Source organism: Hyla sarda, chromosome 1 (genome assembly GCF_029499605.1).
Source record: "Hyla sarda isolate aHylSar1 chromosome 1, aHylSar1.hap1, whole genome shotgun sequence".
Classification (NCBI taxonomy): domain Eukaryota; kingdom Metazoa; phylum Chordata; class Amphibia; order Anura; family Hylidae; genus Hyla; species Hyla sarda.
The window spans coordinates 294,745,246-294,772,575 of record NC_079189.1 but is presented as its reverse complement, the minus strand read 5'-3'; the positions used below and the strand labels follow the sequence as shown (position 1 = coordinate 294,772,575).

At 47.4% G+C, this 27,330-nt stretch overlaps 1 long non-coding RNA gene across 2 annotated transcripts in view; it reads right to left on the bottom strand.

Moving 5' to 3' along the window:
- LOC130267760 (uncharacterized) overlaps positions 1-27,064 on the bottom strand; it is a 42,835-nt gene extending 15,771 nt beyond the window's left edge. For both annotated transcript variants that reach the window (XR_008843274.1, XR_008843273.1), the window contains exon 1: positions 26,951-27,064. This is a non-coding gene — a long non-coding RNA (uncharacterized LOC130267760). The remainder of the gene's footprint in view (positions 1-26,950) is intronic.
- Positions 27,065-27,330: the final 266 nt, after the last annotated feature.

The window sequence follows — 27,330 nt, the reverse complement described above, 5'->3', positions numbered from 1 at the left end:
CAGGGAGCTGATCGGGATCGCCACGGTGAAATTGCGGCATCCCGACAGCTTACAGGACAGCCGGAGGGTCCTTACTTGCCTCCATGCAGTCCAATCACTGAATGACTGCTCATTGCCTGAGGTCCAGGCACGAGCAGTCAAGCGGCAGAATCATCGGTGGTTTCCTATGAGAAACCGTGATCAATGTAATGTAAAGATCAGTGTGTGCAGTTTTATAGCCCCCTATGGGAGCTATAACATTGCAAAAAAAAAAAAAAAAAAATAAGTGAAAAGAAAAAAAATTAAAAATGATTAAAGATCAGTTAACCCCTTCCCTAATAAAAGTTTGAATCCCCCCCCTCTTTCCCTTAAAAAAATTAATAAATAGAAATAACCATGTGATATGGCCACGTGAGGAAATAGTTAAACAGTCAATGGCGTACGTGCAAAAAAATTCCAAAGTAGCGTATTTCTGGTCACTTTTTATAATCATGAAAAATTTAATAAGCTATCAAAAAGTCCGATCATTGCAAAAATTAAAAACGTCAGATCAGGGCGCAAAAATTAGCCCTCATACCGCCCCGTACATGGAAAAATAAAAAAGTTATAGGGGTCGGAACATGACAATTTTAAACGTATACATTTTCCTTAATGTAGTTATGATTTTTTCCATAAGTACAACAAAATCAAACCTATATAAGTAGGGAATCATTTTAATCATATGGACCTACAGAATAAAGATAAAGTGTCATTTTTTTACCGAAAAATTTACTGCATAGAAACTGAAGCCCCAAAAGTTACAAAATGGTGTTTTTTTCTTCAATTTTGTCACATAATGATTTTTTTTTCCATTTCACAGTAGATTTTTGGGTAAAATGACTGATTAGAGTAGAATTGGTGGTGCAAAAAATAAGCCATCATATGGATTTTTAGGTGTATAATTTAAAACGTTACGGTTTTTTAAAGGTAAGGAGGAAAAAATTGTGCAAAAACTGAAAAACCCTAGGTCATAAAGGGGTTAAACATTTACATGATGCACAAACAAAAGTGCAGTGTGAACCCACCCATTACAGCTGCATCCATTTACAGATTTTATTTCCATTTAATACGTTATTAAACATTATTATATTAGGTTTCCTGTTTATATTATATTTAACCCCTTAACGACCACGGAAGTAAATGTACGTCCCGCACCAGGATGTACATTTACGCCCTGTGTATGAGCGCGAGCATCGGAACGGTGCTCGCATCATACACGGCCCGTAATGGCCGATATCCGCGATCGCACGGATGTCCACCATTAACCCCTCAGATGCCGTGATCAATACAGATCACGGCATCTGCGGCATTGCGGTACATGGAATGGATGATCGGATCACCCGCAGCGCTGCCGCGGCGATCCGATCATCCAGCATGGCGGCCAGAGGTCCCCTCACCTGGCTCCGGCCGTCTCCCGGAGTCTTCTGCTCTGGTCTGAGATCGAGCAGACCAGAGCAGAAGATCACCGATGGCACTGTACAGTATTAGCAATCAAAGGATTGCTATAGATAGTCCCCTTTGGGGACATAAAAGTGTAAAAAAAAAAAATTGAAAAATGTAAAAATAAAATTTAAAATAAGTGAAAAATCCCCTCCCCCAATAAAAATGAAAATTGTCAGTTTTTCCCCCCATTTTACCCTCAAAAGGCGTAAACTTTTTTTTATATATTTGGTATTGCCGCATGCGTAAATGTCCGAACTATCAAAATATAATGTTAATGATCCCGTACGGTGAATGGCGTAAACGTAAATAAAAAAAAAGTCCAAAAATTATGCTTTTTTTGTCGCATTTTATTTAAAAAAAAAATTAGATTTAAAAGTTTTATATATGCAAATGTGGTATCTTAAAAAAGTAGATGATGGCGCAAAAAATGAGCCCTCATACCGCCCTATATACGGAAAAATTATAAAGTTATAGGTGGTCAAAATAGGGCGATTTTAGATTACCGATTTTGAACAAAAAGTTTATTTTTATTTTTGTACGCTTAAAAAAAAATCTAAAAGTATCTAGCCATGGGTATCATTTTAATCATATTGACCCACACAATTTTTACCGTAAATTGTACACTGAAAACTAACCCCTCCAAAATGTGCAAAATTTGGGTTTTCATTTAAATTTCCTGGGTTCGCCGTACATTTTATGGTAAAATGAGAGGTTTCATTACAAAGTACAATTGGTCATGCAAAAAACAAGCCCTTATATGGGTCTGTAGATGGAAATATAAAAAAGAGTTATGGATTTTAGAAGGCGAGGAGGAAAAACGAAAACGCAAACATAAAATCGGCCTGGTCCTTAACCCCTTAAGGACCAAGGACGTACCGGTACATCCTGAGTCCTTTCCCTTTCTATAACGTCATAGCGGGTCAAGCCTGGCCTCTAACAACGGCCGGGAACCGTGGCTAATAGCACGTGGCAGTGATCGCGGTGCTGCGCGCTTTTAACCCTTTAGACGCGGTGTTCAAAGTTGAACGCTGCGTCTAAAGTGAAACCATGCCGTTAGCTCAGGGAGCTGTTCGGGATCGCCGCGGTGAAATCGCGGCGTCCCAAACAGCTATTAGACACAAGGAGGGTCTCGTACCTTGCCTCCTGGTGTCCGATTGCCGAATGACTGCTCAGTGCCTGAGATCCAGGCATGAGCTGTCAGGCGGCAGAATCATTGATCACTGGTTTCTTATGAGAAACCAGTGATCTGTAATAGATCAGTGTGTGCAGTGTTATAGGTCCCTATGGGAGCTATAACATTGCAAAAAAAAAAAAAAGTGGAAAAAAAAAAAGTGAATAAAGATCATTTAACACCTCCCCTAATAAAAGTCTGAATCATCCCCTTTTCCCATAAAAAAAAACTGTAAATAAATAAATATATGTGATATCACCGCGTTTGGAAATGTACGAATTATAAAAATATATAATTAATTAAACCGCACGGTCAATGGCGTACGCGCAAAAAAATTCAAAAGTCCAAAATTGTGTATTTTTGATCACTTTTTATATCAGGAAAAAATGAATAAAAAGTGATCAAGTACCGCTAAAAACTTCAGATCACAGACCAAAAAATTAGTCCTCATACCGCCCCATACGCGTTAAGATAACAAAGTTATAGGGGTCAGAAAGTGACAAATTTTAACGTATACATTTTCCTGCATGTAGTTATTTTTTTCAGAAGTACGACAAAATCAAACCGATATATGTAGGGTATCATTTTAATCGTATGGACCTACAGAAGAAAAGGTGTCATTTTTACCGAAAAATTTACTGCGTAGAAACAGAAGTCCCCAAAATTAACAAAATGGCGTTTTTTGTTTCAATTTTGTCTCACAATGATTTTTTTGCATTTCGCCGTAGATTTTTGGGTAAAATGACTGATGTCATTACAAAGTAGAATTGGTGGCACAAAAAATAAGCCATCATATGGATTTTTAGGAGCAAAATTAAAAGGGTTATGATTTTTTTTAAAGGTAAGGAGGAAAAACGAAAGTGCAGAAACTGAAAACCCCCTGGTCCTTAAGGGGTTTAGGTGAAAATGGGCTTGGTTCTTAACCCCTTAAGGACCAGGCCAATTTTCAGTGTAGGACCAGTGCGTTTTTTGTACATCTGACCACTGTCACTTTAAGCATTAATAACTCTGGGATACTTTTACCTTTCATTCTAATTCCGAGATTGTTTTTTTCATGACCTTCTTTATGCTAGTGGTAAAATTTTGTCGATACTTGCATCATTTCTTGGTGAAAAATTCCCAAATTTGATGAAAAAATAGAAAATTTTGCATTTTTCAAACTTTGAAGCTCTCTGCTTTTAAGGAAAATGGATATTCCAAATAAATTATATATTGATTCACAAATACAATATGTCTACTTCCTGTTTGCATCATAAAGGTGACATGTTTTTACTTTTGGAAGACATCAAAGGGCTTCAAAGTATAGCAGCAATTTTCCAATTTTTCACAACATTTTCAAAATCGGAATTTTTCTTCATGTACCAGTTCAGGTTTTAAGTGGATTTGAATGGTCTTCCCATTAGAAATACCCCACAAATGACCCCATTATAAAAACTGCACCCCTCAAAGTATTCAAAATGACATTCAGTAAGTGTGTTAACGCTTTAGGTGGAGTATGAAAAACAAAAAAGGACAATGCGCCCATATCTGTGCCGTTATCCTAACCAACAAAGGAGTAGGGTATCACAATAGAATGTGCTCATCTGGTAATGTTATGCTAAGAGCATAACATCTGTGGTTGCTTTGGGAGCCCAGCTGGTGTGGGTCGGTGGTCACGGTGTGCAGCCTGGATCCTCCCGTCTCACAGGACGATCAACGTGGAAGATATAATGGCAATGAAGAAGCAATCCTGTAGTGGCGCTCACTAGTGCGGCAGAGTAGAATTTCAGAAGCTGATGGTAAGTAAGAACACACTTTATTCAGAACATGTACAAGGGACTACGCTTTACGAAGGAACACGCTCCCCTCTTCCTCAGGTCCAACCCTCCTTTAGGCGTTTCACAGGAATAACAGCCAAATAGAGAAAATTCAAAATCTTCATTTTATACACTTATGTTCTTGTAGACCCAGTTTTTTAATTTTTACAAGAGGTAAAAGGAGAAAAATCCTCTCAAAATTTGTAACCCAATTTCTCTCGAGTAAGGAAATATCTCATATGTGTATGTCAAGTGTTCAGCGGGCGCAGTAGAGGGCTCAGAAAGGAAGGTGCAACAATGGGAATTTGGAGAGTGAATTTTTCTGAAATGGTTTTTGGGGGGCATGTCACATTTAGGAAGCCCCTACGGTGCCAGAACAGCAGAAAACCCCCCACATGGCATACCATTTTGGAAACTACACCCCTCAAGGCACTTAACAAGGGGTCCAGTGAGCCTTAACACCCCACAGGTGTTTGATGACTTTTCCTTAAAGTCCGATGTGTAAATGAAAAAAAAATTTCTCACTTAAGTGCAATTTTTTCCCAAAATTTACCATTTTTATAAAAGGCAATGGAGAAAATGCCCCCCAAAATTTGTAACCCCATCTCTTCTGAGCATGGAAACACCCCATGTTATGATGTAAATTGCTATGCGGGCAAACTATAATGCTCAGAAGAGAAGGAGTCACATTTGGCTTTTTGAAAGCAAATTTTGCAGAAATGGTTTTTGGGGGACATGTCACATTTAGGAAGCCCCTATGGTGCCAGAACTGCAAAAAAAAAAAAAAAACACATGGCATACTATTTTGGAAACTACACCCCTCAAGGAACGTAACAAGGGGTACAGTGAGCCTTAACACCTCACAGGTATTTCACGACTTTGTTAAAGTTGGATGTGTAAATGAAAAAAAAAATTCACTAAAATGCAGTTTTTTCCCCCAAAAAGCAAATTATTAAAAACAAAAATTTGTAACCCCATTTCTTCTGAGTATGGAAATACCCCATGTGTGGACTTCAAGTGCTCTGCTGGCGCACTACAATGCTCAAGAGGAGGAGCGCCATTGAGCTTTTGGAAAGAATTGGTTTGGAATGGAAGTCAGGGGCCATGTTCGTTTACAAAGCCCCAAGTGGTGCCAGAACAGTGGACCCCCCCACATGTGACCCCATTTTGGAAACGACACCCCTCAGAATTTAATAAGGGGTGCAGTGAGTATTTCAACCCCACTGGAGTTTGACAGATCTTTGGAACAGTGGGCTGAGCAAATGCAAAATAAAATTTTTTATTTTCACGGACCACTGTTCCAGAAAACTGTCAGACACCTGTGGGGCGCAAATGCTCACTGTACCCCTTATTACATTATGTGAGGGGTGTAGTTTCCAAAATGGGGTCACATGTGGGAGGGGTCCATTGTTCTGGCACATTGTAAACACACGTGGCCTTCAATTCCGGACAAATTTTCTCATCAAATTCCCAATGGCGCTCCTCCTCTTCTGATCATTGTAGTTCGCCCACAAAGCACTTTACATCCACATATGGGGTATTTATATACTCAGAAGAAATGGGGTTACAAATTGTGGGGGTCTTTTTTCCTATTTTCCCTTGTGAAAATGAAAAGTTTTGGGTAGCTAGCATTTTAGTGAAATTTTATTTTATTTTTTTAATTTTCCCACTCAACTTTAATGAAAATTCGTGAAAGACCTGTGGGGTGTTAAGGCTCACTGTACCCCTTGTTACATTCCGTGAGGGGTGTAATTTCCAAAATAGGATCACATGTGGGTATTTTTTGCGTTTATGGCAGAACCGCTGTAAAATCAGCCACCCCTGTGCAAATCACCAATTTAGGCCTCAAATGTACATGGTGCGCTCTCACTCCTGAGCCTTGTGCGCCAGCAGAGAATTTTACGCCCACATATGGGGTATTTCCGTAATCAGGAGAAATTGCGTTACAAATTTTGGGGGTCTTTTTTTCCTTTTACCTCTTGTGAAAATAAAAAGTAAAGGGCAACACCAGCATAGCATGTTAGTGTAAAAAAAAAAAAAAGAATTTTTACATTAACAGGCTGGTGTAGACCAACTTTTCCTTTTCATAAGGGGTTAAAGGAGAAAAATCCCCCCAAAATTTGTAGTGCAATTTCTCCCGGGTACAGAAATACCCCATATATTGCACTAAACTGTTTCCTTGAAATACGACAGGGCTCCGAAGTGAGAGAGCGCCATGCGCATTTGAGGACTAAATTAGGGATTGCATAGGGGTGGACATAGGGGTATTCTACGGCAGTGATTCCCAAACAGGGTGTCTCCAGCTGTTGCTAAACTCCCAGCATGCCTGGGCAGTCAATGGCTGTCCGGAAATGCTGGGCGGAGTTGTTTTGCAACAGCTGGAGGCTCCGTTTTGGAAACACTGCTGAACAATACGTTTTTCATTTTTTATTGGGGAGGGACAGTGTAAGGGGGTGTATATGTAGTGTTTTACCCTTTATTATGTGTTCGTGTAGTGTTTTAGGGTACATTTGCACTGGCGGGTTACAGTGAGCTTACCGCTAGGAGTTTGCAGCACATACTTTAAGCAGGAAACTTACTGTAAACCCGTCCATGTGAATGTACCCTGTACGTTCACATGGGGGGGGGGGGGCAAACCTCCAGCTTTTTTAAAACTACAACTCCCAGCATGCACTGACAGACCATGCATGCTGGGAGTTGTACTTTTGCAACAGCTGGAGGCACACTGGATGGATAACCTTCAGTTAGGTTCTGTTACCTAACTCAGTATTTTCCAACCAGTGTGCCTCCAGCTGTGTCACAACTACAAATACTTGCATGTACTGATAGTCAAAGTGCATGCTGGGAGATGTAGTTACACAACTGCTAGAGGTACGCAACTACAACTCCCAGCATGCTGAGACAGCTGTTTTGCAACATCTGGAGGTCTACAGTTTAGAGACGACTGCCCAGTGATTTCCAAACTGTGGGCCTCCAGATGTTGCAAAACTACAAATGCCAGCATGCCCAGACAGCAAACTGCTTTGTGGGCATGCTGGGAGTTGTAGTTTTGCAAGATCTAGAGGGCCACAGTTCACAGCACAGTGATCTCCAAACTGTGACCCCTCCAGCTGTTGCAAAACTAAAAATCCCAGCATGACAGCTATGGTAACAGTGTAGAGACCACTGCATAATGGTCTCAAACTGTAGTCCCCTAGATGTTGCTAAGCAACTTACCGGCTTCCGTCAGATCCAGGGAGCTGTCCTCTTCTGCCGCACGACATGCCTCACGCACCGATCTCAGACACCGATAGTCGCCCGCAGCCTCGCCCGCAGGGTAAGTGGATCTTCAGCGCCGGTCCCCTTTATTTCCCCGTCCTGCCCCGCCTATTGTGGGTGGACAGAACGGGGAAAACGAAAGTTAATCCCCCCCGCCCCCGATCTATTGGTGGTTGCGTCTAGACCACCAATATCAGGGATAGGAGGGGTGGCACCCCTGCCGCCTCACTCCTATCCCTTCAGGGGGATTGTGGGTGTCTTGGACAAGCGCGACCCCCCTTATTTTCCGGGTCACCATAGACCCGTAATTGCGCAAATCGCAAGTGTGAATTCACTTACCATTTGCGCAGATCGCCGACATGGGGAGGTCTGATGGACCCCCCCCCCCCCCCCCCCCCCTGGACATCTGTGCGGGGTGCCTGCTGATCGATATCAGCAGTCACCCCGGTCTGGTCCCCAAAATTCCCGTGGGCGTACAGGTACGCCCTTGGTCCTTAAGTACCAGGGAGCAAAGGCGTACCTGGTCCCTTGGTCCTTAAAAGAAAAAAAAAAACGCTATTTTTGCTTCCGTAAGCATAGATATATTTTTCTTTTCAAGTGTATAAAACCTATATGTTAACTTGTTGGGGGACAGAGGGCGTATGTATACGCCCACGTCACTTAAGGACAGAGGGCGGTACCTGTACGCCCTCTGCATTTCCGATCACCGCAAATTACCGGGTGGTGATCGGAACGGGATGCCTGCTGAAATCATTCAGCAGGCATCTGTGCCAATGCCCGGGGGGGGGGGGGGGGGGGTCCCGAGATCCTATGTGGGCGGTGATAACAGGCGGCTCCCTGGTGCGGCAAAGACGTGCAGACTACAGAAGCTGGTGAGTTGCCTAGCAACATCTGGTGGGCTACAGTTTGAGACCACTATACAGTGGTCTCTAAACTGTAGCCATCCAGATGTTGCAAAACTACAACTCCCAGCATGACCAGACAGCTGATTGCTGGTTAGAAAATACTGAGTTAGGCAACAGAACCTAACTGAATGTTTTCCAACCAGTGTGTCTCCAGCTTTGGCAAAAGTACAATTCCCAGCATGCACGGTCTATCACTACATGCTGGGAGTTGTAGTTTGAAACAGCTGGAGTATCCCCCCCCCCCCCATGTAAATGTACAGGGTACATTCACATGGGTAGATTTACAGTGAGTATCCTGCTTCAAGTTTGAGCTGCAGCAAATTTTTCACCGCAGCGCGAACTCCCAGCGGGACACTAACCGTAAACCCGCCATAAAAACACTACACTACCACAAAATAAAGGGTAAAACACTACATATACACCCTCTTACACTGCCCCCCCCTCATAATAAAAACGTATCGTACAGCAGTGTTTCCAAAATGGAGCCTCCAGCTGTAGCAAAACAACAATTCCCAGCATTTCCGGACAGCCACTGCCTGTCCAGGCATGCTGGGAGTTTAGCAACAGCTGGAGGTACCCTGTTTGGGAATCACTGGCGTAGAACACCCCTATGTCCAACCCTATGAAATCCCTAATTTAGACCTCAAATGCGCATGGCGCTCTCACTTTGGAGCCCTGTTGTATTTCAAGGAAACAGTTTAGGGCCATATATGGGGTATTTCTGTAGTTGGGAGCAATTGCACTACAAATTTTGGGGGCTTTATCTCCTTATACCCCTTATGAAAAGGAAAAGTTGGGGTCCACACCAGCCTGTTAGTGTAAAAAAAATTGAAAAAAATTACACTAACATGCTGGTGTTGCTAGGAAGAAAATACCCCCAAAATTTGTAACGCAATTTCTCCCGAGTATGGAAATACCCCATATGTGGGCGTAAAATGCTCTGCAGACGCACAAGGCTCAGGAGTGAGAGCGCACTATGTACATTTGAGGCCTAAATTGGTGATTTGCACAGGGGTGGCTGATTTTACAGCGGTTCTGACAACCACAAAAAAATACCCACGTGTGACCTCATTTTGGAAATTACACAGTGAGCCTTAACACCCCACAGATGTTTGACGAATTTTCATTAAAGTTGGATGGGAAAATGAAGAAAACTTTTTTTCACTAAAATGCTGGAGTTGCCCTAAATTTTTCATTTTCACAAGGGAAAATTGGAAAAAAAAGCCCCCCCCCCCCCCCCCCCACAAAAAAAAAATAAAATTTGTAACCCCCTTTCTTCTGAGTAAGAACATCAATTCTCAGAAGAGAAGGAGCACCATTGGGATTTTGGAGAGAAATTTTGTCTGGAATTGAAGGCCACGTGTGTTTACAAAGCCCCCATAGTGCCAGAACAATTGAGTGTAGTGCGCCAGAAGAGCACTTGTAGTGCGCCAGCAGAGCACTTGTAGTGCGCCAGCAGAGCACTTGTAGTGCGCCAGCAGAGCACTTGTAGTCCACACATGGGGTATTTCCATATACAGAAGAAATGGGGTTACAAATTTTGGGGAGCATTTTCTCCTATTACCCCTTGTAAAAATGTAAATTTGGGGGAAAAAAAAATGTTTTTCTTCATTTACACATCCGACTAACAAAAAGTCGTCAAACACCTGTGAGGTGTTAAGGCTCCCTGTACCCTTTGTTACGTTCCTTGAGGGGTGTAGTTTCCAAAATAGTATGCCATGTGGTTTTTTTTTTTGCTGTTCTGGCCCCATAAGGGCTTCCTAAATGAGACATGCCCCCTAAAAACCTTTTCAGCAAAATTTGCTTTCCAAAAGCCAACTGTGACTCCTCTGAGCATTGCAGTTTGCACGCAGAGCATTTTATATCCTAACATGGGGTATTTCCATACTCAAGAGACGGGGTTACAAATTTTGGGGGGCATTTTCTCCCATTACCCTTTGTAAAAATTGTAAATTTGGAGGGAAAAAACTGCACTTTAGTGAAAAAACTATTTTCTTCATTTACACATCCAACTTGAACGAAAAGTTGTCAAACACCTGTGTGGAGTTAAGGCTCACTGGACCCCTGATTTTGAATTTTCTCCTTCACTTTGCTGCTATTCCTCTGAAACACCTGAAGGGTTAAACTTTCTGAAAGTCATTTTGACTACTTTGAGGGGTGCAGTTTTTATTATTGGGTCATTTGTGGGGTATTTCTCATATGAAGGCCCTTCAAATCCACTTCAAAACTGAACTAGTCCTTCAAAAATTCAGATTTTGAAAATTGTGTGAAAAATTTGAAAATTGCTGCTTAAGTTTGAAGCCCTCTGATGTCTTCCAAAAGTAATAAAAATGTCAACTTAATAAAGCAAAGTGGACATATTGTATATGTGAATCAATATATAATTTATTTGCTATGTCTATTTTACTTACAAGCTTCAAGGTTGGAAAAATGCTAAATTTCCAATTTTCTCATCAAATTTTGGAATTTTTCACCAAGAAATGATGCAAGTATCAACGAAAATTTACCACTAACAAAGTAGAATATGTCACGTAAAACAATCTCGGAATCAAGTTTATAAGTAAAAGCATCCCAGAGTTATTAATGCTTAAAGTGATAGAGGTCAGATTTGAAAAAAGAAATGCTCCCGTCCTTAGAGTCATAATGGGCTCCGCCTCCAAGGGTTTAACCGTTACATGGCCATGAAGTGCAGGAGCTGTGCCCATTTCATAAGCGGTGAGAGACGGCTATTATCAGAAGCAATCCCGCAGCTCATTAACCCTTTAGACGCCGTGATCAATGCTGATCATGCGTTTTAAGGTAGAAAATGCTGATGCCTTATACGTTACGCAAATAAAACATATGTTATATGGAATAGCGCAGAGTGAGCTCAGCCAGACAGCAGTGTACGTTTTTCAAATCTTGTGCAGAGGAACAGCTGACCATGATAACCAGATTCCAGCTTTCATTTTTTTTTAAAGCCTTTCTAAAAATAAAAGCTGAAATCCAGTTGGTTGCTATGGGCAACTGCTCCTGCACAAGGTTTGACAAATCTCCCCCTATGGCCATGTTCACACAGGAATGTCTGCACGGTTAAATGTCCAAACAGACATTCCACACAGCGGAGCACTGGCAGAACACGCTAGAACTGCTCACAAATGCTCTGCCTCAGACAGCAATGCATTTCTGAGAGGAATCCACGAGAACAGAACAGGTTCAATGTTGTTACTGGTGTCAGAATAAGGATTTCCGCAGTAGAAGTTGCTGCAGGGGCGATTGTTGTGCGATGCAGAATATTTATGCGGAATTCCGCACGGACCTTGCGCTGTGTGAACGTAGGCTATGGCTATGTTCACATTGCAGAATTTTCTCTACTTCTCCATGCAAAAACCATGGCACCCAAGTCATTTTAACCCCACAGAGTTTTTCAGTTTTTGCATTTTCGTTTTTTGCTCATCACCTTCTAAAAATAATAACACTATCAATTTTGCACCTACAGATCAATATGCGGGCTTATTTTTTGCGCCACCAATTGTACTTTTTAATGACAAAACTTTTTAATCGCAAAACCAGAAAAATTTATATTTGTGGGGCAAAATTGAAAAAAATTAAAAAAAAGCAACCCATTTTGTAACTTTTGGGGCTTCCGATTCTATACAGTACGCTTTCCTGTAAAAATGACACCATATCTTTATTCTGTAGGTCCATACGGTTACAAGGGGAATAATATGGAGGGGGGTGATTACTATCCTCGCTCCCTCTGACCCCCTCGTGCCATTATCCCTCCCCCCTCTATTCTAATGCCCGTGTGCTATAAAAAAAAAAAAGTGTAAAAAAAAAAGTGTAAAAAAAAAATAGTCACTAAATTTGATTACCCCCCCCCTCCGTTTCCCTTTTTGCCATATCTGATAATAAAAGCACAAGGGGATTAATATAGGGTGTGATTAATCCCCCTTAATCCCCTTTTGCCATTATCCCCCCTCCATCTTAAGCTGCTTTCACACTATAAAATTCATCCGTTTTAAAGATCTGTTTGATGTTCCGTTATGAAAACCCTGAAAATCTGCCATTAAACGTCCGTTAGAAAATCCCATTATAGTCTATGGGATTTTTACATGATCCCGTTTTAATCAGTTCTAGTCCGTTATTTTGTGACGGAAGATAGTAACGGGAGAAATAGTGCATGCACTAGTTCTTCCGTTCATTCTCCCGTTACAAAATAATGTCCGTTATTAATAACGGACTATAACAGATTGAAACGGATCATAGAAAATCCCATTATAGTCTATGGGATTTTTACAACAGATGTATGGGATTTTCTAAAGGACGTTTAATGGCCGATTTTCAGGGTTTTCATAACGGAACATCAAACGGATCTTTAAAACGGATTAATTTTATAGTGTGAAAGCAGCTTAAGATGGAGGGGGATAATGGCAAAAGGGCATCAGAGGGAGGGGGGGAATAATGGAACAAGGGGATTAAGTATCGCATTAGTATAAAGGAAAGCACACGCCTTTTGTCCACGGGTACCCCTCGCGCGCAAGTTCCGCTTGAGGAGTACCCGCAGACATGCTTTCAGCCTTTGTGGGTACAGTCGCTAAAAAGGTTGAGAACCACTGTTCTAGAGGACACCTTATCACTGGATCATGGGGGGGTTTGGTGGGTAAAACAGTACCTCCCCATAAGAAAATATAAATAGCCCGTAGGGTGGTGGTTCCCAAAGAGGGAGAATCCAGCTTTTGCTAAACTACAACTCCCAGCATGCCTGGACCATCAAAGGCTGTCTGGCCATGCTGGGAGTTATAGTTTTGCAACAGCTGGAGGCTCCCTGTTTGGATAACAGTGCCCTATGCTCAGGGCTGCTGTCAGAAATTTCGGGGCCCCTTACACTGATCAAGGCATAGGCCCCCCCCCCACCCCAGGGGCCCACCTCTGATTCCCCCCACTAGGGCCAGTCTACTCCACACCCAAGTCCTCCCCAACTCTAGGAACTATATATATTTTTTTGAACCATGAAGTAAAACTTTAGTATGAATTAATTACCATTTTAATCGTATGAACCCCCAAAAGTTGCAAAATTATGGTTTTTATTAAATTTTACCCCACAATTTTTTCCATAGACTCAAAATTACTGATTTCATTACAAAGTACAATTGGTGGCACAAAAAAAGTCCCATATGGGTCTATAAGTGGAAAATGTAACGTGTTATGGCTTTTAGAAGGCAAGAAAGGAAAAATGAAAATGCAAAAAAAAAAAAAATTTCCTTAAAAGGGGTTAATATAATGGTGTCAAAAAGTCCCATCAGCACAAAAAATGCCCCTCATACATCCCTGTATACAGAAAAATAAGTTATAGGAGTCAGAAGAAGATATTTATTGTCATAAATAGTTATAATTTTTTACAAGTAGTACCATAAAACAACCTATCAATTGGGTACCATTGTAATTTTATGTACCTTTATAATTTAATACCCTTAACCACTTAAAGGGGTACTCCACCCCAAACCTAAGATGTTAGATCGCGGGACCCCCACGATCTCCGGTGCGGCACCCAGTTATTCGGCACACGGAGAGAATTGTGCACCATGGCCGATGACTGTTGATGCGGCCACCGCGCCCCCTCCATTCATTTCTAATTTAAGGTACATACAATTACAATAATACCCAATTTATAGGTTGTTTTATGTTACTACTTGTAAAAAATGATATTTTTGTAAGACAAATAGGCTTATATAATTCTTTTCTGACTCCTATAACTCTCTGTATACATGGATTTATGAGGGACATTTTTTGTGCTGATGGGACTATTGACCACTTTCCATTTTTTTCTTCTAGTACAGTAGTGGGCAACCTTTTTTTTACCAAATGAGCCAAATCTCGCCAAAACCACGATTGAAATTTATTTTGAGAGCCACATTTTTTAAGCCGAATACACATAGGATGGTACCCTGTTTATAGTTTCAATAAGTTTTTATAGAGAATATTCTGCATGCAAGCATCCACATAGGTCGGGAGGATACAAATAACACAACTAATAAAACAAAAACTTTAGAACAATATTATTTATCGATAACGTTATATTCCGTAAAATTTGCCTTATAATGTAGAGAAAATTACATCCTGACAAATTGGGACCTGTGGATGACGCACTGGTATTTGCCTGTGGATGACGCACTGGTATTTGCCTGTGGATGACGCACTGGTATTTGCCTGTGGATGACGCACTGGTATTTGCCTGTGGATGACGCACTGGTATTTGCCTGTGGATGACGCACTGGTATTTGCCTGTGGATGACGCACTGGTATTTGCCTGTGGATGACGCACTGGTATTTGCCTGTGGATGACGCACTGGTATTTGCCTGTGGATGACGCACTGGTATTTGCCTGTGGATGACGCACTGGTATTTGCCTGTGGATGACGCACTGGTATTTGCCTGTGGATGACGCACTGGTATTTGCCTGTGGATGACGCACTGGTATTTGCCTGTGGATGACGCACTGGTATTTGCCTGTGGATGACGCACTGGTATTTGCCTGTGGATGACGCACTGGTATTTGCCTGTGGATGACGCACTGGTATTTGCCTGTGGATGACGCACTGGTATTTGCCTGTGGATGACGCACTGGTATTTGCCTGTGGATGACGCACTGGTATTTGCCTGTGGATGACGCACTGGTATTTGCCTGTGGATGACGCACTGGTATTTACCTGTGGATGACGCACTGGTATTTACCTGTGGATGACGCATACCGTATATACTCAAGTATAAGCCGAGTTTTTCAGCACGATTCGTGCTGAAAACACACCCCTCGGCTTATACTCGAGTGAACTCTCCGCCCTCAGTGGTCTTCAACCTGCGGACCTCCAGAGGTTTCAAAACTACAACTCCCAGCAAGCCCGGGCAGCCATCGGCTGTCTGGGCTTGCTGGGAGTTGTTTTGAAACCTCTGGAGGTCCGCAGGTTGAAGACCACTGCGGCCTTCGACATCATCCAGCCCCCCCCGCCTCTCACCCCTTTAGTTCTGTACTCCCCTCCGCTCGGCGGGACGTTAGGGTGCGCTGGTCCGGTGCTGCAGGACTGTCTGGTGGGATAGTGGTTCCGGGCTGCCATCTTCACCGGGGGGCCTCTTCTCCGCGCTTCGGGCTCGGCCACGGAATAGTCCCGTTGCCTTGACGACGACGCAGAGGGACGTTCATTTCCAACGTCCCTCTGCATCGTCGTCAAGGCAACGCCTCTAATCCGGGCCCGAAGCGTGGAGAAGAGGCCCCCCGGTGAAGATGGCAGCCCAGAACCACTATCCCACCAGACAGTCCTGCAGCACCGGACCAGCGCACCCTAACGTCCCGCCGAGCGGCGGAGAGTACAAAACTAAAAGGGGTGAGGGGGGGGGGGGGCTGGATGATGTCGAAGGCCGCAGTGGTCTTAAACCTGCAGACCTCCAGAGGTTTCAAAACTACAACTCCCAGCAAGCCCGGACAGCCGATGGCTGGGAGTTGTAGTTTTGAAACATCTGGAGGTCCGCAGGTTGAAGACCTTTATCAGACATTGACAAGCGGTGATGATGGTGGGGGGCTGATGACATGTGGTGAGGATGACAAGGGGATGATGAAGGGGGTGGTGGGATGATGACAAGGGGATGATGAAGGGGGTGGTGGGATGATGACAAGGGGATGATGAAGGGGGGGGGTGGGTGTTAATGACGGGGGTCTGGATGATGACGGGGATGATGTATTTCCCACCCTAGGCTTATACTCGAGTCAATAACTTTTCCTGGGATTTTGGGGTGAAATTAGGGGCCTCGGCTTATATTCGGGTCGGCTTATACTCGAGTATACGGTATATGGCATCTTATGTGTGTGTAAATAGTATAAAATTAGTGGGGCTCATCATGGATATTTTAAGCAGGGTTCTCCACCTTGATGGATACACCCAAACAGTAGGCAAGAAGTAAAAGTAATAAAACAGGCATGCACACATTGCACTGGCTCTGCAGTCAAGTTGAATAAGAGTAAAAAATGACAACATAAAATGAAATAAAAATCAAGATACAACTAAAAAAGTAAATATAAAAGTATGTGAAAACACACTCAAATAGTCCTCACTGTTCTATATTTACCTCAGAACCTGGCCACTAATTTATTTTGCTGGCTCCTAGATTACGATATTCCGCAATTTTATGTCCACACCCCCCTTTTTCACATCAACCCTTTTTATGTCAATTCCACAATGTCACATTTCCGCCCCCCCCTCGTGTCACATTTCTGCCCCCCCCCCCCTCGTGTCACATTTCCGCCCCCCCCCCCCTCGTGTCACATTTCCGCCCCCCCCCCTCGTGTCACATTTTCGCCCCCCCCCCCCCTCGTGTCACATTTCCGCCCCCCTCCATGATGGCCATCACGCCTTTCTTTTTCCCCTGCCTTATTCACATCTCTGATTTCCATAGTTAGGCACACTTAATTCATAATCACCACCCCCCCCTCTCCCATGATGGCCATCAGTCACCCCTTTCTTTTTGCCCTGTTCACAGTTCACATGAGTACATAATTCATAATCATCCCCCCCCCCCCCCTCCATGATGGCCATCAGTCACCCCTTTCATTTGTCTCTCCCTGGTCCTGTCCACATTTCTCATTTCCAAGTTCCAGAGGCATATAGTTCATATTCATGTTCCAAATGCAGTCTGGGCATGCTGGGAGTTGTAGTTTTGCAACAGCTGGAGGCACCCTGGTTGGGAAAGACTGCTGTACAGGTACACCCAATGTATACGAGTTAGTTCATTTAGTCTGGGTAGGCCCCCTGTTAATATAGTTGTTGTAGGCCCCTCTCAGATGGCGACATACCTGGGGACTGTGACCTACAACTATATGGGAGCAACTGTCGGCAAAGAGGGGCCCTTCGACAACTATACCCCCATATCACCACATGCTAACAGTTGCTCCCATATAATTGCAGACCTCAGTCCCCAGGACCCAGCTGCCTGCCACTGTCATTCCGTATTTACACCAACACTCCATTGGAACCCACCCCACCCATGCTTATACTACTAAGTACCCTCACGGTCGGCCGGGGTGCATTCAGCTCAGGGTAGGCTCTTCTCCAAGGTGTCTAGGCCTATTCATCCGGTACGCTTCAGCTCCTCCCCAGCAGGCAGCACTACTGAGATGGCGGGGCATGCCGATTATAGCGCAGCGGACGTGCCTGCGAACTGCACCTTCATTATGCTAACTGTGTATAGCGGCTGCTCCACTGGAGCCATAAAAACAAAAAATGAAAAAGGCGCCGGGTATCGGTTGTACCCCCCTGATGGGGCCCCTGCCTACGGGCTAAATTTTTATGTGGGGAGAGAGTAACCGTATAAAAGGTGTGTGTAAATGTAGTATTATAGGGGAGATTTATCAAAACCTGTCCAGAGGAAACGTTGCCCATAGCAACCAATCAGATGACTCATTTTTCAGACGCCTATTAAAAATGAAAGATTTGATTGGTTGCTATGGGAAACTCAGCGACTTTACCTTCAGAGAGCTTTTTGATAAATCTCCCCCTTAGGCTTCTTTCACACTATGTAAGTGGTTCCGTTACAAACGGACATTAAGGTTTTTTTTTTGCCCCCACTTTAACTGCCCTTAATGTCCGTTATTGTAACGGAGCCTAACGGGAGTCATAACGGGCAAAGAGGATCCCCCATTCACTTGAGTGGGATTCCACTAGCGTCTGTTAGAACTCCTGTTATTGTGGCCGAATATAGCGGGAGGAAAATACGTTGCTTGCACTAACCGCACTAACGGCAGTGTGAAAGGAGCATTACTCTATTTCATTTATTATTTCATGTATTGCTGATCAGTAACAATTATTGATCAGCAGGTATATATTTTTCCCCCTAACCTACTCGCTCTGAGGGGAATCAAACCATTTAGACTTTTGTGTCTAAATTTGTCACATGAAAAATCACAGGCTAACCCTCTGACATTTTCAGAGACATTTACATCATCCTTATCTTCCGTGCCCCTGGAAGCCAAACTGGCCCGTGAGCGCCGTGATTCGCTGGTCAAAATTTACCGGCCAATGACTGCGATCGAGGTCATGAGGAGGTCTCTTATAACTTATGTTTTATTTCTATTTAACTCCTTGGGGACGAAGGGCATATGCATACGCCCTCGCGTCCCGTCACTTAAGGACAGAGGGCGTATCCATACGCCCTCGGCATTTCCGATCACTGCCGCTCGCCGGGCGGTGATCGGACCGGGATGCCTGCTGATATCTATCAGCAAGCATCCCGTGGCAATGCCTAGGGGGGTCCTGAGACCCCCCCCCCCCCCCATATCGGCGATCGCAGCAAATCGCAGGTCAATTCAGACCTGCGATTTACCGCGATCCGGTCAAATCGGGTCACTGGTGACCCGATCTCCCGGAAAATAAGACTGATCGGAGCTGTCAGAGACCGCTCCGACCAGCCTAAAGCATAGGAGCGAGGTGGCAATGTTGCCACCCCCCTCCAATCCCCTGCCATTGGTCGGTCAGGCTGACCACCAATGGCAGGAGGGGGGCGGGGGGGTTAGAGTTCATTTCGCTCCGCTCTGCGCACCGATCGAAGTCGGTACAGAGCGGGGGGAACACAGGCGGCGAGGTAGGGGACATGGCCCGGCTTACCCGGACCGGAGGAGGCGGCGGAGGCGGCATCCCGGAGCAGCGGCACGAGCAGGAGGAGCGGGGGTCGGAAAGTGCGGCTGAGAAGGCTGCAATGAAGATCGTGATAAGTGATCTTCACTGTGGCCTTCTAAAAGCTGCAAAACTACAACTCCTAGCATGCACACACAGCCAAAGGCTGTCTGGGCATACTGGGAGTTGTAGTTTTGCAACATCTGAAGTGGCACAGTTTGGAGACCACTATATGGTGGTCTCCAAACTGTAGCCCTCCAGATGTTGCAAAACTACAACTCCCAGCATGCCCAGACAGTCAGGGATTGCTGGGCGTGTAGTTCTGCAATATCTGGCCCTTCAGATGTTGCAGAACTACAATTCCCAGCATGCCTGGACAGTCTGGGCATGCTTGGAGTTGTAGTTTTGCAACATCTGGAGGGATACAGTTTGGAGGCCACTGTTCTTCCCCAGTTGTTGCATAACTACAACTCCTAGCATGCCCAGACTGTCCAGGCATGCTGGGAGTTGTAGTTCTGCAACATCTGAAGGGTCAGATATTGCAGAACTACACGCCCAGCATCCCTGACTGTACGGGCATGCTGGGAATTGTAGTTTTGCAACAGCTGTAGGCACATTGGTTGGAAACACTGAGCTAGAATCTGTTTCCTAACTCAGTGGTTCCAACCCGTGTGCCTCCAGCTGTTGCAAAACTACAACTGCCAGAGTGCACTGACAGACCGTACATGCTGGGAGTTGTAGTCTTGCAACAGCTCACCGGACCCCTTGTACGTGCCTTGAGGGGTGTAGTTTCCAAAATAGTATGCCATGTGTTTTTTTTGCTGTTCTGGCACCATGGGGGCTTCCTAAATGCGACATGCCCCCAAAAACCATTTCAGCAAAACTCACTCTCCAAAATCCCATTGTCGCTCCTTCCCTTCTGAGCCCTCTACTGCGCCCGCTGAACACTTGACATACACATATGAGGTATTTCCTTACTCGAGAGAAATTGGGTTACAAATTTTGGGGGGCTTTTTCTCCTTTTACCCCTTGTAAAATTTCAAAATCTGGGTCTACAAGAACATGCAAGTGTAAAAAATTAAGATTTTGAATTCACTTTGCTGCTATTCCTGTGAAACACCTAAAGGGTTAACAAACTTACTGAATGTCATTTTGAATACTTTGAGGGGTGCAGTTTTTATAATGGGGTCATTTATGGGGTATTTCTAATATGAAGGCCTTCAAATCCACTTCAAAACTTAACTGGCCCCTAAAAAAATTCCGATTTAGAAAATTTTGTGAAAAATTGGAAAATTGCTTCTGAACTTTGAAGCCCTCTGATGTTTTCCAAAAGTAAAAACATGTCAACTTTATGATGCAAACAAAGTAGACATATTGTATATGTGAATCAAAATATTTAGAATGTTTATTTTCCTTACAAGCAGAGAGCTTCAAAGTTAGGGTGGGTTCACACTACCTTTTCTCCCATACGGGAGCGCATACGGCAGGGGGAGCTAAAACCTCGCGCTCCCGTATGCCTTCGTATGCGCCGCCGTATGTCATTCATTTCAATGAGCCGGCCGGAGTGAAACGTTTCGGTCGGCTCATTTTTGCGTCGTATGCGCTTTTACGACCGGACCTCAAACCGTGGTTGACCACAGTTTTAGGTCCGGTTGTAAAAGCGCATACAGCGCAAAAATGAGCCGACCGGACCGAACGTTTCACTCCGGCCGGCTCGTTGAAATGAATGACATACGGGAGTGCGAGGTTTTAGCTCCCCCCTGCCGTATGCGCTCCCGTATGGGAGAAAACGTAGTGTGAACCCAGCCCTTAGAAAAATGAAATTTTTCACCAAGAAATGATGCAAGTATCGACAAAAATTTACCACTTACAAAGTAGAATCTCACGAAAAAACAATCTCTGAATCAGAATGAATAGTAAAAGCATCCCAGAGTTATTAATGCTTAAACTGACAGTGGTCAGAATTTCAAAAAATGCTCCCATCCTTAGGGTTATAATGGGCTCCGTCCCCAAGGGGTTAATTACATACCTTACACCAAAGCAAAAGCTCAGAGTGAACTCACCCATACAGCAGCGTCCATTTTTCAAACCTTGTACAGAGGAACAATGGAGCAGTTGCCATGACAACCAGATTCCAGCTTTCATTTTTCAGAAAGGGAAGCTGGAATCTTATTGGTTGCTATGGGCAACTGCTCCACTCACTGTTCCTTTGCACAAGGTTTGATAAATCTCCCCCTATGGCAGTATTTTCCAACCAGCTTTAGCAAAACTACAACCCCCCAGCATGCCTGCCTACAGCAGTGCTCCACACCCAGGCTGCCTCCAGCTGTTGCTAAAACAACTCCCAGCATTCCTCTACAGCAGTGTTACCCAACCTTTTTCGGGTCGGGGCACACCTCGAAAAAAAAATAATCCGCGGGGCACCGCTACAGAGGTTGACAAGCAAAAAAAAAAAAAAAAGGGGGGGAGAATGGTAAAAAAAATGCAATGCACTATATCTATTTATCAGTGGTATGTAGTTTAAAAGTGCTGCTTTATACAGCAACTCACCAATGACGTCTTCTCTAATTTGCAATGTTGCCTTCTCTTCTCCATCTGGTCCGGGCCATCATCACTTTTTCTTCCACACACAATTCTTCACCGTTAAACCTGCAAAACAAATCTATTAGGCGCCGAACTTTTTTTAAATGGGGGGGGGCGGACATGGGTGACCGGGGGGGGGGGGGGGATGGCGGACATGGGTGACCGGAGGGGGGGGGGGGGGGGGGCGGACATGGGTGACCGGGGGGGGGGCGGACATGGGTGACCGGGGGGGGGGGGGTGGGGCGGACATGGGTGACCGGGGGGGGGGGGGTGGGGCGGACATGGGTGACCGGGGGGGGGGGGGGGGGGCGGCGGACATGGGTGACCGGGGGGGGGGGGGGCGGCGGACATGGGTGACCGGGGGCGGGGGGGCGGCGGACATGGGTGACCGGGGGCGGGGGGGGCGGCGGACATGGGTGACCGGGGGGGGGGGGGGGGGGGGCGGACCGGGGGGGGGGGGGGGCGGACATGGGCGACGACAGGGGGGGCGGACATGGGCGACGACAGGGGGGGCGGACATGGGCGACGACAGGGGGGGCGGACATGGGCGACGACAGGGGGGGGGGCGGACATGGGCGACGACAGGGGGGGGCGGACATGGGCGACGACAGGGGGGGGCGGACATGGGGCGACGACAGGGGGGGGGCGGACATGGGCGACGACAGGGGGGGCGGACATGGGCGACGACAGGGGGGGGGGCGGACATGGGCGACGACAGGGGGGGCGGACATGGGCGACGACAGGGGGGCGGCGGACATGGGCGACCGACAGGGGGGGCGGACATGGGCGACGACAGGGGGGGGCGGACATGGGCGACGACAGGGGGGGCGGACATGGGCGACGACAGGGGGGGCGGACATGGGCGACGACAGGGGGGGGCGGGACATGGGCGACGACAGGGGGGGGGCGGACATGGGCGACGACAGGGGGGGGCGGGACATGGGCGACGACAGGGGGGGGCGGACATGGGCGACGACAGGGGGGGGGCGGACATGGGCGACGACAGGGGGGGGCGGGACATGGGCGACGACAGGGGGGGGCGGACATGGGCGACGACAGGGGGGGCGGACATGGGCGACGACAGGGGGGGCGGACATGGGCGACGACAGGGGGGGCGGACATGGGCGACGACAGGGGGGGCGGACATGGGCGACGACAGGGGGGGCGGACATGGGCGACGACAGGGGGGGCGGACATGGGCGACGACAGGGGGGGCGGACATGGGCGACGACAGGGGGGGCGGACATGGGCGACGACAGGGGGGGGCGGACATGGGCGACGACAGGGGGGGCGGACATGGGCGACGACAGGGGGGGCGGACATGGGCGACGACAGGGGGGGCGGACATGGGCGACGACAGGGGGGGCGGACATGGGCGACGACAGGGGGGGCGGACATGGGCGACGACAGGGGGGGCGGACATGGGCGACGACAGGGGGGGCGGACATGGGCGACGACAGGGGGGGCGGACATGGGCGACGACAGGGGGGGCGGACATGGGCGACGACAGGGGGGGCGGACATGGGCGACGACAGGGGGGGCGGACATGGGCGACGACAGGGGGGGCGGACATGGGCGACGACAGGGGGGGCGGACATGGGCGACGACAGGGGGGGCGGACATGGGCGACGACAGGGGGGGCGGACATGGGCGACGACAGGGGGGGCGGACATGGGCGACGACAGGGGGGGCGGACATGGGCGACGACAGGGGGGGCGGACATGGGCGACGACAGGGGGGGCGGACATGGGCGACGACAGGGGGGGCGGACATGGGCGACGACAGGGGGGGCGGACATGGGCGACGACAGGGGGGGCGGACATGGGCGACGACAGGGGGGGCGGACATGGGCGACGACAGGGGGGGCGGACATGGGCGACGACAGGGGGGGCGGACATGGGCGACGACAGGGGGGGCGGACATGGGCGACGACAGGGGGGGCGGACATGGGCGACGACAGGGGGGGCGGACATGGGCGACGACAGGGGGGGGCGGACATGGGCGACGACAGGGGGGGCGGACATGGGCGACGACAGGGGGGGCGGACATGGGCGACGACAGGGGGGGCGGACATGGGCGACGACAGGGGGGGCGGACATGGGCGACGACAGGGGGGGCGGACATGGGCGACGACAGGGGGGGCGGACATGGGCGACGACAGGGGGGGCGGACATGGGCGACAGGGGGGGGCGGACATGGGCGACAGGGGGGGCGGACATGGGCGACAGGGGGGGCGGACATGGGCGACAGGGGGGGCGGACATGGGCGACAGGGGGGGCGGACATGGGCGACAGGGGGGGTATACGGTGGACCCGGGTGATGGAGTGGGGGGGGGGTTGGACAGGGTTGAGAAGGGGTAACAGAGGGGTGGAAAGGGAACAGTACCTTAAGCAAGCCGGTCCGCGCAGCTTTGCAGGTCCGGCAGGCACGGGAGTCCGGCAGGTGAAGATCGTTCCGATCCAGGGACCCATTTTCGGCCCACTGCACCGCAAGGTAGAAGAGTGAGGGGGACACAGGGGGAAGGGGACGCAGGGGACGCAGTGGGGAGGGGGAGGGGGACGCTGTGTGCGCACGCAGGCTTCCCTTCCCCCCTGCGCCGCCAGTCATAAGCGCGCAGGCCGGGGCGGGATATTTTAAAAAAAAATCAATAAAAAAATCAATAAAAAAAAAAAATCACGGCAAAATCCCGCGGCACCACGGCCAGTGGCGAACGGCACACACGTGTGCCACGGCACCGCGGTTGGGAATCACTGCTTTACTGCCTAAGGTGTCGGGGCATGCTGGGTGTTGTAGTTTTGCAACAGCTGGAGGCTGCCTGGTTGGCAAACACTGCCTTAGGGAATTACAAATTTGGCTCCATTTACTTCAATGGACCTGAACTGCAATACCACAAAGCACCTCAGGAGAGGAGTGGTGCTGTTTGAGGAAGAAACCAGCTGTGTTTTTCCTATTCCTGGATAATCTATAACCAGATTGTTTAGGACCAAACAGGCAGAACAGGTGCAGTGATTTTGAACCCCCCCCCCCATACAGCAGTGTCCATTCTTCAAACCTTGTACAGAGGAGCAATGGAGCAGTTGCCCATGACAACCAAATTCCAGCTTTTATTTTTTTTAGAAAAGAAAGCTGGAATCTGGTTGCTATGGGCAACTGCTCCATCCCTGTTCCTTTACACAAGGTTTGATAAATCTCCCCCTATGGCAGTGTGTCCCAACCAGCTGTTGCAAAACTACAACTCCCAGCATTCCTACCTATAGCAGTGTTTCCCAACCAGAGTGCCTCCAGCTGTTGCTAAACTATAACTCCCAGCATGCCTGCCTACAGCAGTGTTTCCCAACCAGAGTGCCTCCAGCTGTTGCAAAACTACAACTCCCAGCATTCCTGCCTATAGCAGTGTTTCCAAACCAGAGTACCTCCGGCTGTTGCTAATCTACAACTCCCAGCATTCCTGCCTATAGCAGTGTTTCCCAGACTGCCTCCAGCTGTTGCTAAACTACAACTCCCAGCATGCCTGCCTACAGCATTGTTTCCCAATGAGAGTGCCTCCAGCTGTTGCTAAACTACAACTCCCAGCATGCCTGCCTCCAGCAGTGTTTCCCAACCAGAGTGCCTCCAGCTGTTGCTAAACTTCAACTCCCAGCATGCCTGCCTACAGCAGCGTTTCCCAACCAGAGTGTCTCCAGCTGTTGCTAAACTACAACTCCCAACATTCCAGCCTATTGCAGTGTTTCCCAACCAGAGTGCCTCCAGCTGTTGCTAAACTACAACTCCCAACATTCCAGCCTATAGCAGTGTTTCCCAACCAGAGTGCCTCCAGCTGTTGCTAAACTACAACTCCCAGCATTCCTGCCTACAGCAGAGTTTCCCAACCAGAGTGCCTCCAGCTCTTGCTAAACTACAACTCCCAGCATTCCAGCCTATAGCAGTGTTTCCCAACCAGAGTGCCTCCAGCTGTTGCTAAACTACAACTCCCAGCATGCCTGCCTCCAGCAGTGTTTCCCAACCAGAGTGCCTCCAGCTGTTGCTAAACTACAACTCCCAGCATTCCAGCCTATAGCAGTGTTTCCCAACCAGAGTGCCTCCAGCTGTTGCTGAACTACAACTCCCAGCATTCCTGCCTACAGCAGCGTTTCCCAACCAGAGTGTCTCCAGCTGTTGCTAAACTACAACTCCCAACATTCCAGCCTATAGCAGTGTTTCCCAACCAGAGTGCCTCCAGCTGTTGCTAAACTACAACTCCCAGCATTCCTGCCTACAGCAGAGTTTCCCAACCAGAGTGCCTCCAGCTCTTGCTAAACTACAACTCCCAGCATTCCAGCCTATAGCAGTGTTTCCCAACCAGAGTGCCTCCAGCTGTTGCTAAACTACAACTCCCAGCATGCCTGCCTACAGCAGTGTTTCCCAACCAGAGTGCCTCCAGCTGTTGCTAAACTACAACTCCCAACATTCCAGCCTATAGCAGTGTTTCCCAACCAGAGTGCCTCCAGCTGTTGCTAAACTACAACTCCCAGCATTCCTGCCTACAGCAGAGTTTCCCAACCAGAGTGCCTCCAGCTCTTGCTAAACTACAATTCCCAGCATTCCAGCCTATAGCAGTGTTTCCCAACCAGAGTGCCTCCAGCTGTTGCTAAACTACAACTCCCAGCATTCCTGCCTATAGCAGTGTTTCCCAACCAGAGTGCCTCCAGCTGTTGCTAAACTACAACTCCCAGCATGCCCCGACAGCAAAACACTGCCTTATGGTGGAGTGAACTTTGCTTCATTCACTTCAATGGAAAGGAGCTGCAACCCCACACAACCGGAGGACAGGAGTGGTGATGGAAGAAACAGCTGTGTGTTTCCTATTCCTGGATAACCCATTAACCACATTGTTTATGACAAACTGTTTTCTCACTGCTGCTCATAAAGCACAATGCTATAAAGTCTTGTGTTATTTTTATGCATTTATCTCTGCAGTTCTCAAAACACGAAGGTGTGAACACAGCCCAAGTGAGTAACAAAGAACATGGCCGCCAATACAATGAGCACCAAACATCTGGGGCCAGTGTGCCCATAACTGTTGGCACATGGAGGTGCAGTAAAGCACAGGAAATGCTGCCAAAGTGTCCTCCACCCCATTACACCCCAAGGTTCACTTACTTTGGCCACAAACGCTCCTTGACATTTCCCTCCAAAAGTTTGGTGCACACCTGTCCTCATCTCCTCCAGGAAACCTGAGCCACACTGGATCAGCTGTATTTAAGGGTCCTTAATAAAGTGGCCACGCCCCCTCCAGAGCTGGAATCACAAACACCCTTTCAGCGCTGGACATATTTCAGAGCTGGTTTATCAAATTTATCACACTGCGTTCCTGTTTAATCGTATCCATCAACACCTCGCCAAAAACGGATGCTGACTTATACTGTAAATATGGGGCAGCTGACCCCACTTCTATGGACAAACAAAATCAACAGCGCCCTCCCCCTGTTTGGAGTCTGCTAAAAATAGCGAATATGTCCCAAAAAGTATTCGTTAGGGAA